Consider the following 16456-nt stretch of genomic DNA (forward strand, 5'->3'; position numbering starts at 1 on the left):
GTCAGCACCTTCAGAACTCATTTCTTTCAAACTCTAACGTGGTGCTGAATAATGAGCTAGCTAGTCCAGGGATGACTTGACAAATGGTGTGCCCCCTCAACAGAAGTTGTTGGAACACTGACACTTGGTCATGGCAGTGAAGCTATTTTTCAATAAAGTAATACAATTGTATTAACATTTTAACACTGGTTCAACTCTTTCCAACATTTCAGGACCAGTGCTAACACTGACACAATACCTAAATATTCTAATAACTAAGACTTGACAGTCTTGGTGACCCAGGTACAGGCCTTCTCCCATGCACTGTAAGGCTTTGTCTCAGTGGTGCACAACAGTATTCCCACTGGAAGTAGGAGGGTTGCCCCTTTCACATTGCCAATGCATCCTGTGACAAACTAACCAGGGGAATGAAGTGTGTACATTTCCCATTGGCTTCTGACATTATGCCAAATATTTGACAACTTTCTCTTGCAATGTAAATCCCTTGCTACTTAAATTTCCAGGTGTTTTTAAAGGGGCACTGCACCTGTTGACTTTGCTTTTTTTGGGGGGGGGCTTGCTCCTGCAGAATTGCTGGCAGAAGCCAAATCTGAGTTGGCTTGGCAAGTACACACCAGTCAAACCTTGCCTACAGCTGCTTCCTCCTACTCAAACCTGCAGGTTGAGTTCAGTTACTACAGCTGTATGAGATTCCGGAGGAAGCTTTGACTAGGTCAGTAGCGTAATGTAAATGCAGTTGCTGAATTTTAAACCCTTTTACCTACCTCTGGACCAGGTCTCTTAGAGAAAAAAAGGTGACAGCAGGTTGGAACAATGAGACAAATCACAACTTTGAATTGGATGGGAAAGCATCCAACAAGTGCTCAGCATATGTGGAATCTCCTTCAAGACTGTTGGAAAAGCATTTCAGGTGAAGCTGGATGACTGGCAACGCTGTCAAGGCAAAGGGTGGCTACTTTGAAGAATCTCAAATATAAAATATATTTTGATTTGTTTACTTGGTTACTACATGATTCCACGTTATTTCACAGTTTCATATTTTCTACAATGTAGAAAATAGTCAAAGAAACCCTTGAATGAGTAGGTGTGTCATGTTTTGACTGGTACTGTATATATTTTTTTTGATAACGAGAAAAGGAAAAACTTCTAAATTATAAAGATGTTCCTAATTTAACACATGGTGTGTGTATAGTGGAGTTTCACAATGGGAGCCAAAAATAAATTCAGAGTATAATTCACTAACAAAAATGTACATCCCTCATCTGCACAAAATTGAAAGCTCTCTCACAACCCCTGCTTACAGACACATTGGTTCTGGGATATGCAACCATTTCCTTACATAACGCCACACTCTCCCAAACACCAAAAACACACGCCACACCTATCACAATATATCCACACATACCCACATACTGTGTCTACTGTAATTTTATTTCCATGTTGAATTCGTACTTTTGTGTTCCAATTAGTTATATTTGAAGATCGCTTTTCTATTTTTTTTTTTTGTATTATTGCAATCCCTACCATGGCAAGTAATTTTGTGTTCCATTCTATCCAAGATGGCTTAGCAATCAGACGTCTTTGTCCTGTCGTGTCCCTTGTATATATTGTTTTACATATTTTTCGTCGCATACCCTTTAAAATATTTTGCTAAACCTCAACATCTAAATACTCTCCTGCAACCCGCCTCACCCAATGTGGCGTGGATCTTTTTTTCCCTAAAGTATTTATATTTACTTCGGATCCGGAATCCCTCAACTGAAGCTAGCCAGCTAACTACCAGTCAGCAAACCATTGCCAGCGGTCATCAGCTAACCTTCAGCTCGGAAAGCTCTCGTCAGGTCGAACAACGTGACTCTAACCAGAGCATAACGGACCTGTTATTTTTATCCCCGGATTCCTACCGCAAACTGAACATTTTCATCTGGATCTTCACAACTAGCTAACCGTAATCAAGGATGACTACTCCTGACTAGCATTTCCATCCCAGAGCAAGCACCAATTAGCTTGAAGCTAGCCCGGCCAGGGCTCCTGTGCTACAATATCCGGACCCCTTCTACAGCCGGTACGGGGCATGGAACCCCGCAGATCCACTACGACCGGAATACCGACATAATCTGCCCGAGGACTCCAACAGGCCCCTCAGGCGCGACGCCCGCTGAAGGCCCATTATGCTAACCAGCTAGGCCTGCTAGCTACCTAGAGCTACCTGGAACCCTACTAATTCCACGACTGGTCTATCGATGTCACCGCTCGAAGAGGCAAAAACAGACTTACCCCCATCGCGACGTCCCCCAAAGGCTAACTATCTAGCCCCTGCTATCTGCTTGCTTGCTAAGCCGGTCTGCTAACTGCTAGCTTGCCGGGCCCGGTCTGCTAACTGATAGCTTGCCTGCCCGGTCTGCTAACTGCTAGCCCTTGCTAACTGCTTGCTTGCTAACCCGGTCTGCTAACTGCTAGCCCCTGCTAACTGCTTGCTAACCCGGCCTGCTAACTGCTAGCTTGTTTAGCCCCGGCCTACTAACTGTTAGCTTGTTAGCCTGCTAACTGTATGAATCGCCGTGTCCCCAACCAGCCCAACCACTCACTGGACCCATATGTTCACTTGGCTACGCATGCCTCTCTCTAATATCAATATGCCTTGTCCATTACTGTCCTGGTTAGTGATTACTGTCTTATTTCACTGTAGAGCCTCTAGCCCAGCTCAATATGCCTTAACCAACCATGTTGTTCCAAGTCTCTCAAGTCCCAAGTCTCTCACTGTTGCCGCTTGCAATAGACCTCCCTCTGCCCCCAGCTGTGCCCTCGATACCATATGTGAATTGATTGCCCCCCATCTATCTTCTGAGCTCGTGCTACTAGGTGACCTAAACTGGGACATGCTTAACCTTTTGCGTGTAGGGGGCAGTATTTTAGTTTTTGTCAAAAAAAATGTATCCATTTGAAACGGCCTATTTCTCAGCCCCAGAAACTAGAATATGCATATAATTGTCAGATTAAGATAGAAAACACTCACTGTTATACACACAGACATGATTCAAACAGTTTTAGAAACTTCAGAGTGTTTTCTATCCAAATCCACTAATAATATGCATATCTTATCTTCTGGGGATGAGGAGCAGGCAGTTGAATTTGGGCATGCATTTCATCCGGATGTGAAAATACTGCCCCCTGTCACCAAGAAGTTAACCTCTCTTGTATAAGTTTGAAGCTAGCGTCCCACCTCGACAACAGCCAGTGAAATTGCAGGGTGCCAAATTCAAAACAACAGAAATCCCATAATTAAAATTCCTCAAACAAACAAGTATTATCCACCATTTTAAAGATAAACTACATGTAAATCCAACCACAGTGTCCGATTTCAAAAAGGCTTTACTGCGAAAGCACACCATGCGATTATGTTAGTTCAGCACCTAGTCACAGAAAACCATACAGCCATTTTCCAACCAAGGACAGTGCTCACAAGTCAGAAATTGCGATGAAATGAATCACTAACCTTTGATTATCGTCATCAGGTGGCACTCATAGGACTTCATGTTACACAATACATGTATGTTTTGTTTGATAAAGTTCATATTTATATCCAAAAATCTCAGTTTACATTGGCGCTTTATGTTTAGAAATGCATTGTCTCAAACAAACATCCGGTGAAAGTGCAAAGAGCCACACCAAATTACAGAAATACTCAAACACTGATAAATGATAAAAGTGTTTAACATGCGAATAAAGATAAACTTCTGCTTAATGCAACCGCTGTGTCAGATTTCAAAAAATCTTTACGGCGAAATCACACTTTGCGATTATGTTAGTCCACAGAAACCCATACAGCCATTTTCCAAGGAGAGTGTCACAAAAGTCAGAAATAGCATTAAAATTAATCACTTACCTTGGATGATCTTCATCTGGTAGCACTCCCAGTTCTCCATGTAAGACAATAAATGTTTGTTTTGTTCGATAATGTCCCTCTTTATGACCAAAAACTATATTTTTGTTTGTGCGTTTTGTCCAGTAATCCTAATGCTTAAGTCCAGACGAAAAGTTTTTAAAAAGTACAATTAAAGTTAGTAGAAACATGCCAAACAATGTTCAAAATCCATCCTCCGGTTGTTTTTGTCATAAATAATCAATAATATTTCAACCGGACAAAAGCTTTGTCAATAGGAAAGCAGAAACAAGAAAGGTGCGTTCCCGATCAAATCGAATCAAATCAAATCTAATTTTATTTGTCACATACACATGGTTAGCAGATGTTAATGCGAGTGTAGCAAAATGCTTGTGCTTCTAGTTCTGACAATGCAGTAATAACCAACGAGTAATCTAGCTAACAATTCCAAAACGACTACCTTATACACACAAGTGTAAAGGGATAAAGAATATGTACATAAAGATATATGAATGAGTGATGGTACAGAGCAGCATAGGCGAGATGCAGTAGATGGTATCGAGTACAGTATATACATATGAGATAAGTATGTAAACAAAGTGGCTAGTGATGCATGTATCACATAAAGATGCAGTAGATGATATAGAGTACAGTATATACATATACATGAGAGAAATAATGTATGTAAACATATTAAGTAGCATTGTTTAAAGTGGCTAGTGATATATTTTACATCAATTCCCATTATTAAAGTGGCTGGAGTTGAGTCAGTGTGTTGGCAGCAGCCACTTAATGTTAGTGGTGGCTGTTTAACAGTCTGATGGCCTTGAGATAGAATCTGCTTTTCAGTCTCTCGGTCCCAGCTTTGATGCACCTGTACTGACCTCGCCTTCTGGACGATAGCGGGGTGAACAGGCAGTGGCTCGGGTGGTTGATGTCCTTGATGATCTTTATGGCCTTCATGTAACATCGGGTGGTGTAGGTGTCCTGGAGGGCAGGTAGTTTGCCCCCGGTGATGTGTTGTGCAGACCTCACTACCCTTTGGAGAGCCTTACGGTTGTGGGCGGAGCAGTTGCCGTACCAGGCGGTGATACAGCCCGCCAGGATGCTCTCGATTGTGCATCTATAGAAGTTTGTGAGTGCTTTTGGTGACAAACCGAATTTCTTCAGCCTCCTGAGGTTGAAGAGGCGCTGCTGCGCCTTCTTCACGATGCTGTCTGTGTGAGTGGACCAATTCAGTTTGTCTGTGATGTGTATGCCGAGTAACTTGCTACCCTCTCCACTACTGTTCCATCGATGTGGATAGGGGGGTGTTCCCTCTGCTGTTTCCTGAAGTCCACAATCATCTCCTTAGTTTTGTTGACGTTGAGTGTGGGGTTATTTTCCTGACACCACACTCCGAGGGCCCTCACCTCCTCCCTGTAGGCCGTCTCGTCGTTGTTGGTAATCAAGCCTAACACTGTTGTGTCGTCCGCAAACTTGATGATTGAGTTGGAGGCGTGCGTGGCCACGCAGTCGTGGGTGAACAGGGAGTACAGGAGAGGGCTCAGAACGCACCCTTGTGGGGCCCCAGTGTTGAGGATCAGCGGGGTGGAGATGTTGTTGCCTACCCTCACCACCTGGGGGCGGCCCGTCAGGAAGTCCAGTACCCAGTTGCACAGGGCGGGGTCGAGACCCAGGGTCTGACGAGCTTGGAGGGCACTATGGTGTTAAATGCTGAGCTGTAGTCGATGAACATCATTCTCACATAGGTATTCCTCTTGTCCAGATGGGTTAGGGCAGTGTGCAGTGTGGTTGAGATTGCATCGTCTGTGGACCTACTTGGGCGGTAAGCAAATTGGAGTGGGTCTAGGGTGTCGGGTAGGGTGGAGGTGAAATGGTCCTTGACTAGTCTCTCAAAGCACTTCATGATGACGGAAGTGAGTGCTACGGGGCGGTAGTCGTTTAGCTCTGTTACCTTAGCTTTCTTGGGAACAGGAAAAATGGTGGCCCTCTTGAAGCATGTGGGAACAGCAGACTGGTATAGGGATTGATTGAATATGTCCTTAAACACACCGGCCAGCTGGTCTGCGCATGCTCTGAGGGCGCGGCTGGGGATGCCGTCTGGGCCTGCAGCCTTGCGAGGGTTAACACGTTTAAATGTCTTACTCACCTCGGCTGCAGTGAAGGAGAGTCCGCATGTTTTCGTTGCAGGCCGTGTCAGTGGCACTGTATTGTCCTCAAAGCGGGCAAAAAAGTTTTTTAGTCTGCCTGGGAGCAGGACATCCTGGTCCGTGACTGGGCTGGATTTCTTCTTGTAGTCCGTGATTGACTGTAGACCCTGCCACATGCCTCTTGTGTCTGAGCCGTTGAATTGAGATTCTACTTTGTCTCTATACTGACGCTTAGCTTGTTTGATAGCCTTGCGGAGGGAATAGCTGCACTGTTTGTATTCGGTCATCTTACCAGTCATCTAGCCCTGATTAAAAGCAGTGGTTCGCGCTTTCAGTTTCACGTGAATGCTGCCATCAATCCACGGTTTCTGGTTAGGGAATGTTTTAATCGTTGCTATGGGAACGACATCTTCAACGCACGTTCTAATGAACTCGCACACCGAATCAGCGTATTCGTCAATATTGTTATCTGACAATACGACAAGACAATATATATTGTTATCTGCAATACGAAACATGTCCCAGTCCACGTGATGGAAGCAGTCTTGGAGTGTGGAGTCAGCTTGGTCGGACCAGCATTGGACAGACCTCAGCGTGGGAGCCTCTTGTTTTAGTTTCTGTCTGTAGGCAGGGATCAACAAAATGGAGTCGTGGTCAGCTTTTCCGAAAGGAGGGCGGAGCAGGGCCTTATATGCGTCGCGGAAGTTAGAGTAACAATGATCCAAGGTTTTTCCACCCCTGGTTGCGCAATCGATATGCTGATAAAATGTAGGGAGTCTTGTTTTCAGATTAGCCTTGTTAAAATCCCCAGCAACAATGAATGCAGCCTCCGGATAAATGGATTCCAGTTTGCAAAGAGTCAAATAAAGTTCGTTCAGAGCCATCGATGTGTCTGCTTGGGGGGGGATATATACGGCTGTGATTATAATCGAAGAGAATTCTCTTGGTAGATAATGCGGTCTACATTTGATTGTGAGGAATTCTAAATCAGGTGAACAGAAGGATTTGAGTTCCTGTTTGTTTCTTTCATCACACCATGTCTCGTTAGCCATAAGGCATACGCCCCTGCCCCTCTTCTTACCAGAAAGATGTTTGTTTCTGTCGGCGCGATGCGTGGGGAAACCCGCTGGCTGCACCGCCCCCGATAGCGTCTCTCCAGTGAGCCATGTTTCCGTGAAGCAAAGAACGTTACAGTCTCTGATGTCCCTCTGGAATGCTACCCTTGCTCGGATTTCATCAACCTTGTTGTCAAGAGACTGGACATTGGCGAGAAGGATGCTAGGGAGTGGTGCACGATGTGCCCGTCTCCGGAGTATGACCAGAAGACCGCCTCGTTTCCTTCTTTTTCGGAGCCGTTTTTTTGTGTCGCTGCATGGGATCCATTCCGTTGTCCTGGGTGAAAGGCAGAACACAGGATCCGCGTCGCGAAAAACATATTCTTGGTCGTACTGATGGTGAGTTGACGCTGATCTTATATTCAGTAGTTCTTCTCAACTGTATGTAATGAAACCTAAGATGACCTGGGGTACTAATGTAAGAAATAACAATAACAATAATAATTTTGCACGCCCAATTTTTCAGTTTTTGATTTGTTAAAAAAGTTTGAAATATCCAATAAATGTCGTTCCACTTCATGATTGTGTCCCACTTGTTGTTGATTCTTCACAAAAAAATACAGTTTTATATCTTTATGTTTGAAGCCTGAAATGTGGCAAAAGGTCGCAAAGTTCAAGGGGGCCGAATACTTTCGCAAGGCACTGTAATGGTCATATTGGTCATGACTCCCGAGTGGCGCACAATGTGATTGCCTTGCTCTGCTCCAGCTTTATCCACTGAGATAGCGGTAGGTGCACAAGTTTCAAGGCAGGAGTCATGGGAAGGGCCACAGAGCAGCGCACAGAAGACAGACCTTGCCCATGGGGAAAGGAGAAAAAGGAAGGGGGGGTGGACTCAAGTATTCATGACATTAACCTGAAGAAGGCACAGTGATGCCCAAATGTTGGTAAATACCTAATAAATTACTGGGATTTGTGTGGAGAGTGCGATTCTTTGTTTTGATAGAAAACAGGTTTTGACAAGTGTACTGTAGTACTGTAGCAGGTGTAGCCCTATAGTAGTAGCAGGACAATAGACTCTTATGCAGATGTTTATTTCAAGTACATTTTAGATGCACTTCCACTATTGTTCCTACTCGATCACGTGTAATGTGCTTCGTGACTTCCAAATATGTTCTCTTTGTCATGCCCTGATCTGTTTCACCGGTTCTTGTGATTGTCTCCACCCCCTCCAGGTGTCGCTTATTTTCCCCAGTGTATTTATCCCTGTTTCTTGTCTCTCTGTGCCAGTTTGTCAAGTCAACCTGTGTGTTTTTCCCGTACTCCTTTTGTTATTCTCTTTTTGATAGTCCTCCCGGTTTTGACCCCTGCCTGACTCTGGACTACTTTCCCGCCTGCCTGATCATGCTGCCTGCCCTGACCTTGATTCTGCCTGCCCTTTAGTACCTTTTGAACTCTGAACTGGTTTTGACCTTTTTTCTGTCCATCACCATTCTCTTGCCTTACCTTATTGGATTAATAAAAATTGAAAGACTCCAACCATCTGCCTCCTGTGTCTGCATCTGGATCTCGCCTTGTTGTACTTTCCCATATGATGCCTTGTGACCCCGCTCTACCAAATATACTAGTGTGGTGATGTCTGGCATATGAGTTTGTCTTTTTATGCCAATAACAAATTCACATACTGTATCAACACAGAACCCACAAATTTGAACACTTTAGCGATTGTTTAAATGCGGCGTGATACAAAGTTGGACTATTTGTAAACAGTATTCGTGCTCTCGCCCATATATACTGCCAATTTTAATATGTTACCTAATATCCAGTTTTTTATTTATTAATAAATGTTACCTAATATCCAGTTCATTATTTTTTATTTTTTATTATTTATTATCCAACCCCAAAATCGGCTTCCGATTCTTCCCGTTACCCCACTAAACATACTACTTTTCTTACTTAATTTTAGCCAATTTCGAGCTCTATTGCCTCTACACTGACTTTTCCAATGACCAACGGCCCCACACACTATGCTTCGGTATTTTTCCACTACCCCCGCAATATACATTTTGAAACCTGCCATCAAAAAATACGTACACATTTTATCAATATACTCACATACCCAAGCTGTGATCGAATACCCATACTAATATATTTTGTACTACATACTGAATGAGTATATACACTTCATACTGTTAGTTAATTTTAGTATACTGTAAAACACACCATGACATTTCAGTTTGAGCTTCACATGTTTACAGGAAGTTGATGTTGTTGCTTTGCAGCCTCTTGCTAGCTTGTAAGCATAATAAATGACTAGTTTAGACATTTTACGACTTTGGGTGTTTCGCAGTTAAGCACCCAAGCTAACTAGCTAAAGTTGGCTAGATTGCTAGTTACTTCCAGACACAAATAAGAGAACACCTGACCACTTTCCTCACCCTAGCAGAGTTGGTAAGGCTCTTTTCTTATTATCCAAAGTGTTTGGTGACTAACTGTGCTGCTTGCAACAATGTAATTATGTTATTTTTCCCAGACATTTACTGAGACTGGCCATATTCAACGAGTTTTGAGCATTCGTAAATTCATCAGTTATTCTGTGCTCTGGTACATTGACGAGAGTGCTCATTGATGAAGAGGCAAACCATCGGCTCCTCACGGCGGTTTAAAAAAATATCTTTAAATACTGTCCAAGGGTGTCAACTGTCTTGGGTTGTTTTCGGTGGAGGTCTGGTTTTCCAACCTCCCCTAGCTGCCCTCTGTTTGGTAGGTTTGTTTTGACATGCTCTGGCGAAATGTCCCTTCTTTCCGCAGTTGTAAAAAGCAAAGTCTTACCCTTAGAGTAAAAAATAAGATCACCTCAAGATAAAAACATAATATTCAATATTGTTAAGTTAGACTTACTGAAGCCTTACTTGACATACAGATTAGATCCATGAGAGAAAATCTGGTACTTACAGGTATCCAAGAGAAAGAAGAAGTTACTAAATGTGTAGTTAGGGAGTTCCTCCTTACAGTGTTTCAGATCCCACTCGAAGCTGTCCAAAATCCAACTGGAACATGTACACCGTTTCGGACAAAGAGGGCAGAGGTATCGTTACCAAATGTGCTTTCTTTAAAGATAAAATAATGGTTAAAATCGTGGGTAAAAGACTTGCTGGCACAAAAATAGGCATGAACGATCAATTCCCGAAGGAAATTGCAGAACGGCGTAAAGTTCTGTATCCAGTCTTAGATTGAAAGGAAAATAGATTGAAAGGGAAACGCATAGCTTTCATAGTCGATAAACTGTATATTGATAACCAAATGTTCAGAGACACAGACTACTCTAAAGATTACAAATAATTATGAATGTATTTATTTCTTTTTATTTCACCTTTATTTAACCAGGTAGGCTAGTTGAGAACAAGTTCTCATTTGCAACTGCGACCTGGCCAAGATAAAGCATAGCAATTCGACATATACAACAACACAGAGTTACACATGGAATAAACAAAACATACAGTCAATAATACAGTAGAACAAAAGAAAACAAAAAGTCTATATACAGTGAGTGCAAATTAGATAAGTTAAGGAAATAAATAGGCCATGGTGGAAAATGTAATTACAATATATCAATTAAACACAGGAATGGTAGATCGGCAGAAGATGAATGTGCAGGTAGAGATGCTGGGGAGCAGAGGAGCAAAATAAATAAATACCAGTATGGGGATGAGGTAGGTAGATAGATGGGCTGTTTACAGATGGGCTATGTACAGGTGCAGTGCTCTGACACCTGGTGCTTAAAGCTAGTGAGGGAGTTGTGAGTCTCCAGCTTCAGAGATTTTTGCAATTTGTTCCAGTCATGGGCAGCAGACAACTGGAAGGAAAGACGACCAAAGGAGGAATTGGCTTTGGGGGTGACCAGTGAGATATACCTGCTGGAGCGCGTGCTACGAGTGGGTGCTGCTATAGTGACCAGTGAGCTAAGGCGGGGCTTTACCTAGTAGAGACTTGTAGATAACCTGTAGCCAGTGGGTTTGGCGACGAGTAAGAAGCGAGGGTCAACCAACGAGAGCGTACAGGTCGCAATGGTGGGTAGTGTATAGGGCTTTGGTGACAAAACGGATGGCACTGTGATAGACTACATCCAGTTTGTTGAGTAGAGTGTTGGAGGCTACATCACCGAAGTCGAGGATCGGTAGGATGGTCAGTTTTACGAGGGTATGTTTGGCAGCATGAGTGAAGGATGCTTTGTTGCGATATAGGAGGCCGATTCTAGATTTAATTTTGGATTGGAGATGCTTAATGGGAGTCTGGAAGGAGAGTTTACTGTCTAACCAGACACCCAGGCATTTGTAGTTGTCCACGTATTCTAAGTCAGAGCCGTCCAGAGTAGTGATGCTGGACGGGCGAGCATTTGCGGGCAGTGATCGATTGAATAGCATGCATTTAGTTTTACTTGCGTTTAAGAGCAGTTGGAGGCCACGGAAGGAGTGTTGTATGGCATTGAAGCTCGTCTGGAGGTTAGTGGAGGGGCCAGAAGTATACAGAATGGTGTCGTTTGTGTAGAGGTGGATCAGAGAATCACCAGCAGCAAGAGCAACATCATTGATGTATACAGAAGCAGAGTCGGCCTGAGAATTGAACCCTGTGGCACACCCATAGAGACTGTCAAAGGTCCGGACAACAGGCCCTCTGATTTGACACACTGAACTCTATCAGAGAAGTAGTTGGTAAACCAGGCGAGGCAATCATTTGAGAAACCAAGGCTGTCGAGTCTGCCAATAAGAATGTTGTGATTGACAGAGTCGAAAGCCTTGGCCAGGTCGATGAATACGGCTGCACAGTAATGTCTCTTATCGATGGCGGTTATGATTTCGTTTAGAACCTTGAGTGTGGCTGAGGTGCACCCATGACCAGCTTTGAAACCAGATTGCATAGCGGAGAAGGTATGGTGGGACTCGAAATGGTCAGAAATCTGTTTGTTAACTTGGCTTTCGAAGACCTTAGAAAGACACGGTAGGATAGATATAGGTCTGTAGCAGTTTGGGTCTAGAGTGTCACCCCCTTTGAAGAGGGGGATGACCGCGGCAGCTTTCCAATCTTTGGGAATCTCAGACGATACGAAAGAGAGGTTGAACAGGCTAGTAATAGGGGTTGCAACAATTTCGGCAGATAATTTTAGAAAGAGGGGGTCCAGATTGTCTAGCCCGGCTGATTTGTAGGGGTCCAGATTTTGCAGCTCTTTCAGAACATGGGGGTTTGCCATGTGAAAAGCATGGCCAGCCGTAGAGAAATGCTTATTGAAATTCTCAATTATAGTAGATTTATCGGTGACAGTGTTTCCTAGCCTCAGAGCAGTGGGTAGCTGGGAGGAGGTGCTCTTATTCTCCATGGACTTCACAGTGTCCCCGAACTTTTTTGAGTTAGGACTACAGGATGCAAATTTCTGTTTGAAAAAGCTTGCCTTAGCTTTTTTAACTGCCTGTGTATATTTGTTCCTAATTTCCCTGAAAAGTTGCATATCACGGGGGCTATTCGATGCTAATGCAGAACGCCACAGGATGTTTTTGTGCTGGTCAAGGGCAGACAGGTCTGGAGTGAACCAAGGACTATATCTATTCCTAGTTTCTACATTTTTTTGAGAGGGGCATGCTTATTTAAGATGGTGAGGAAGGCACTTTTAACGAATAGCCAGGCATCATCTACTGACGGGATGAGGTCAATGTCATTCCAGGATACCCCGGCCAGGTCGATTAGAAATGCCTGCTCACAGAAGTGTTTCAGGGAGCGTTTGACAGTGATGAGGGGTGGTCGTTTGGTCGCAGACCCATTACGGATGCAGGCAATGAGGCAGTGATTGCTGAGATCTTGATTGAAAACAGCAGAGGTGTATTTGGAGGGCGAATTAGTTAGGATGACATCTATGAGGGTGCCCGTGTTTACTGATTTTGGGTTGTACCTGGTAGGTTAATTGATCATTTGTGTTAGATTGAGGGCATCAAGCTTAGTTTGTAGGATGGCCGGGGTGTTAAGCATGTCCCAGTTTAGGTCACCTAGTAGCACGAGCTCAGAAGATAGATGGGGGGCAATCAATTCACATATGGTATCGAGGGCACAGCTGGGGGCAGAGGGAGGTCTATTGCAAGCAGCAACAGTGAGAGACCTGTTTCCGGAAAGGTGAATTTCTAGAAGTAGAAGCTCAAATTGTTTGGGTGCAGACTTAGATAGCCTGCAGAGTTCTGTATTACTATATTTGCAGTAGATTGCATCACCGCCCCGTTTGGCAGATCTATCTTGGCAGAAAACGTTATAGTTAGCAATGGAGATTTCAGGGTTTTTGGAGGTTTTCCTACACCACGATTCAGACACGGCTAAGACATCTGGGTTGGCAGAGTGTGCTAAAGCAGTGAGTAAAACAAACTTAGGGAGTAAGCTTCTAATGTTAACATGCATGAAACCAAGGCTTTTAAGTTTACAGAAGTCATCAAATGAGAGCACCTGGGGGGCGAGAGTGGAGCTAGGCACTGCAGGACCTGGATTAACCTCCACATCAGCAGAGGAACAGAGGAGAAGTAGGATAAGGGTACGGCGAAAGACTATACGAACTGGCCGTCTAGCACGTTCAGAAAAGAGAGTAAAAGGAGCAGGTTTCTGGGCACGATAGCATAGATTCAAGGCATCGTGTACAGACAAAGGTAAGGTAGGATGTGAGAACATTGGAGGTAAACCTAGGCAATGAGTAATGAAGAGAGAGACAGTCTCTAGAGATGTTTAAACCAGGGGATGTCATCGCATATGTAGGAGGTGGAACAACATGGTTGGTTAAGGCATATTGAGCTGGGCTAGAGGCTCTACAGTGAAATAAGACAGTAATCACTAACCAGGACAGTAATGGACAAGGCATATTGATATTAGAGAGAGGCATGCGTAGCCAAGTGAACATATGGGTCCAGTGAGTGGTTGGGCTGGCTGGGGACACGGCGATTCAGACAGTTAGCAGGCTAACAAGCTAACAGTTAGTAGGCCGGGGCTAAACAAGCTAGCAGTTAGCAGGCCGGGTTAGCAAGAAAAGCAGTTAGCATGGGCTAGCAGTTACAGCCCGGGCAGGTAAGCTAGCAGTTAGCAGGCCGGGTTAGCAAGCAGTTAGCAGGGGCTAGCAGTTAGCAGACCGGGTTAGCAAGCAAGCAGTTAGCAAGGGCTAGCAGTTAGCAGACCGGGCAGGCAAGCTATCAGTTAGCAGACCGGGCCCGGCAAGCTAGCAGTTAGCAGACCGGCTTAGCAAGCAAGCAGATAGCAGGGGCTAGATAGTTAGCCTTTGGGGGACGTCGCGATGGGGGTAAGTCTGTTTTTGCCTCTTCGAGCGGTGACATCGATAGACCAGTCGTGGAATTAGTAGGGTTCCAGGTAGCTCTAGGTAGCTAGCAGGCCTAGCTGGTTAGCATAATGGGCCTTCAGCGGGCGTCGCGCCTGAGGGGCCTGTTGGAGTCCTCGGGCAGATTATGTCGGTATTCCGGTCGTAGTGGATCTGCGGGGTTCCATGCCCCGTACCGGCTGTAGAAGGGGTCCGGATATTGTAGCACAGGAGCCCTGGCCGGGCTAGCTTCAAGCTAATTGGTGCTTGCTCTGGGATGGAAATGCTAGTCAGGAGTAGTCATCCTTGATTACGGTTAGCTAGTTGTGAAGATCCAGATGAAAATGTTCAGTTTGCGGTAGGAATCCGGGGATAAAAATAACAGGTCCGTTATGCTCTGGTTAGAGTCACGTTGTTCGACCTGACGAGAGCTTTCCGAGCTGAAGGTTAGCTGATGACCGCTGGCAATGGTTTGCTGACTGGTAGTTAGCTGGCTAGCTTCAGTTGAGGGATTCCGGATCCGAAGTAAATATAAATACTTTAGGGAAAAAAAGATCCACGCCACATTGGGTGAGGCGGGTTGCAGGAGAGTATTTAGATGTTGAGGTTTAGCAAAATATTTTAAAGGGTATGCGACGAAAAATATGTAAAACAATATATACAAGGGACACGACAGGACAAAGACGTCTGATTGCTAAGCCATCTTGGATAGAATGGAACACAAAATTACTTGCCATGGTAGGGATTGCAATAATACAAAAAAAAAAAATAGAAAAGCGATCTTCAAATATAACTAATTGGAACACAAAAGTACGAATTCAACATGGAAATAAAATTACAGTAGACACAGTATGTGGGTATGTGTGGATATATTGTGATAGGTGTGGCGTGTGTTTTTGGTGTTTGGGAGAGTGTGGCGTTATGTAAGGAAATGGTTGCATATCCCAGAACCAATGTGTCTGTAAGCAGGGGTTGTGAGAGAGCTTTCAATTTTGTGCAGATGAGGGATGTACATTTTTGTTAGTGAATTATACTCTGAATTTATTTTTGGCTCCCATTGTGAAACTCCACTATACACACACCATGTGTTAAATTAGGAACATCTTTATAATTTAGAAGTTTTTCCTTTTCTCGTTATCAAAAAAAATATATACAGTACCAGTCAAAACATGACACACCTACTCATTCAAGGGTTTCTTTGACTATTTTCTACATTGTAGAAAATATGAAACTGTGAAATAACGTGGAATCATGTAGTAACCAAGTAAACAAATCAAAATATATTTTATATTTGAGATTCTTCAAAGTAGCCACCCTTTGCCTTGACAGCGTTGCCAGTCATCCAGCTTCACCTGAAATGCTTTTCCAACAGTCTTGAAGGAGATTCCACATATGCTGAGCACTTGTTGGATGCTTTCCCATCCAATTCAAAGTTGTGATTTGTCTCATTGTTCCAACCTGCTGTCACCTTTTTTTCTCTAAGAGACCTGGTCCAGAGGTAGGTAAAAGGGTTTAAAATTCAGCAACTGCATTTACATTACGCTACTGACCTAGTCAAAGCTTCCTCCGGAATCTCATACAGCTGTAGTAACTGAACTCAACCTGCAGGTTTGAGTAGGAGGAAGCAGCTGTAGGCAAGGTTTGACTGGTGTGTACTTGCCAAGCCAACTCAGATTTGGCTTCTGCCAGCAATTCTGCAGGAGCAAGCCCCCCCCCAAAAAAAGCAAAGTCAACAGGTGCAGTGCCCCTTTAAAAACACCTGGAAATTTAAGTAGCAAGGGATTTACATTGCAAGAGAAAGTTGTCAAATATTTGGCATAATGTCAGAAGCCAATGGGAAATGTACACACTTCATTCCCCTGGTTAGTTTGTCACAGGATGCATTGGCAATGTGAAAGGGGCAACCCTCCTACTTCCAGTGGGAATACTGTTGTGCACCACTGAGACAAAGCCTTACAGTGCATGGGAGAAGGCCTGTACCTGGGTCACCAAGACTGTCAAGTCTTAGTTATTAGAATATTTAGGTATTGTG

This window comes from Oncorhynchus mykiss, chromosome 4, assembly GCF_057628025.1.
Source record: "Oncorhynchus mykiss isolate SJ-2025 chromosome 4, ASM5762802v1, whole genome shotgun sequence".
In the NCBI taxonomy this organism is placed as follows: Eukaryota; Metazoa; Chordata; class Actinopteri; order Salmoniformes; family Salmonidae; genus Oncorhynchus; species Oncorhynchus mykiss.